Raw genomic sequence first — 2200 nt, 5'->3', positions numbered from 1 at the left:
GTTTCTTTGTGTAGCCCTGGCTGTACTTGAACTCCCTCTTGTAGACCAGGCTGGCCTTGAACTCAAAGATCCACCTTCCTCTGTCTGCCTCCTGAGTACTGGGATTAAAGGTGTGTGCCAATGCTGACTCCTGGTCCCTCTCTTGGTGTCCAACTCCAACACCAGCATAGGATGTTCACCTCATCAGCTGTTGCCACCTCATGGTACCCTCCCATGATGATTGGCCAGCCAGGATCAATGGGTGCTTCTAGCCCAGCGTGGAGGCTCCCAGTGAGGCTCACAATGACGGGCAGGGAGGACCCATACCCCATGGTCCCAGCCACATCTGGCATTCCCTACAGCAATGGGTGAGCGGGTGTCCCCTGGGACTCTTCACAGGTGGAAGGACTACAGGGAACTTTTGTCAGACTGCCCATCTCCCACCTGGCAATACCTGCAGGCTTTGATAAGTGCCCGCTATGTGCCAGGCTCTGGAGTAGATGGACAAAGGAGCAAGTCAAAAGAGGGGCTCAAATTTGCTCCTCAAATCTGGCAGTGACTTGCTTGTATCTTCAAGAATTTCAGCTTTCTACCCCTGTCCCAGGACAGGGATTCTACTTGGAAATGCTCCAGTAGGTCCCAGAGTTCCCTGCTCTTTTTGTAGGTGCCTGGATAGTCTTCAGCATCTCTACCCAAAAGCCATTCCCCCAGGAGAGCAATCAGCCCCTGCCAGCCCCACTTCCACCTCCTGCTTCTCCTCAAGAGATGGAGAGCAGGAAGCCAGACATTTCTGTATTGCGTGGAACCCCATATGTCTACCTGAGGCCACTTGGTGGAGCCTAGAGGTGGTAAGGCAGTTCTGACTTCTTTCCAGGCAGTAGCAGCCAGAGAGGGAGAGAGGAGAGAGAACAGGAGGAGAGAGGAAGAGGAAAGAGAAGGAAGAGGAGAGAAAGAAAGAGAAGAAGAAAGAAGAGAGAGAAGAAGGGAGAGAGGAGGAGGAGAGAGGGAAGGAGGAGAGAGGGAAGGAGAAGGTGAAGGAGAAGAGAGAGAAAGAGAGAAGGAAGAGGATAAGAGAAGAATGAGAAGGAAGAAGAAAAAGGAGGAGAGAGAAGGGAGAGAGGAGAAGGAGGAGAGAGAGAAAGAGAGAAGAGGATGAGAGAAGAAGAACAAGAAGGAGGAGGAAAGAGAGAAGAAGGAGGGGAGAGAAGGAGAGAGAGAAGGAGGAGGAGGAGGAGAGAGAGAGGTTGAATGAATGATTTGGGCGGGAGGCCTGCTCCGGGTGGGTTCCCACACCCCACCCCCTGCCTTATACATTCATCCCCACAAAAGGCGCGTGCGCGGCAACAAACTCATTCGCCACGGGGCCGCCTGTGCTTTGTGAGCCAAGCTCCTGGCCCCAGAGGCCATCTGGGGAGCAGTCCTCAGGGCGGGCAGGGTGGGGGTTTCCCCCTAGGCGGCCTTTGAGGCCCTGGGCAGCGGCAGTAGCTCCCTGGCAACCTAGTTGGATGTCAGCACATCTGGCCTCGAGCGCCCCTGGAGTTGCCGTTGTCTCCTCTTAGGTTACACTAGGTATGAGAAGGGCACTCTAGGGGAGATTTACCTGCGGCTTTACCCATGGCTCTAAAAGGATTGTGAGCACAGGGTTCAAAGCCATGAGCTGCTACTACATAGAAGCTGGGCTGTGCTGGTCTCAGTTTTCCCATCTATGGAATGGGGTTGATGGTGGTCCTGCCCAGGTGTTCGCTGAGGAGCACAGTGAACAGAAAGGAGACTTCAGAGTGGACTAGGACTCAAAATTGCTGGATGCATCCATTGCTGAGCCTCAGGCACTATCAGGCTCTTCATTTGGTTTCCTGGTGGACCTATACATGTTCTGGATTTACGCATGGACAGGCAGCTAGGTATAGCCCTCCCATGCCCCCAGCTCTGAGCTAGGAGGACATTCTACTCAGCTTCTATGCTGTAGGCATTAAATAAGTGTGCATCTCCCTGTGGGGCCTCTGGCTGTGGGCCTGCCTAGGGCACATGGAGTGGAGAGAAAAGAATGAGGACACAGGTAGGCGTAAGGCCTTCTGCAGCCCTGCCTGCGTAGCGGGCATCTCAGTCTGGGCAGCTGGGCTGGTAGGGCGGGTGGGAGCCGGAGTGTTCAAGAGCCTTTCCACTTAAGAATATTTCCTGGCCAAAGGGCTCTTGGGGCCAGAGCCTGGTGGACAGGCCCTCT

This window comes from Mastomys coucha, unplaced genomic scaffold (assembly GCF_008632895.1).
Source record: "Mastomys coucha isolate ucsf_1 unplaced genomic scaffold, UCSF_Mcou_1 pScaffold18, whole genome shotgun sequence".
NCBI lineage: Eukaryota > Metazoa > Chordata > Mammalia > Rodentia > Muridae > Mastomys > Mastomys coucha.
The sequence above is the reverse complement of the archived record's forward strand: the minus strand, read 5'-3'. Positions refer to the sequence as shown.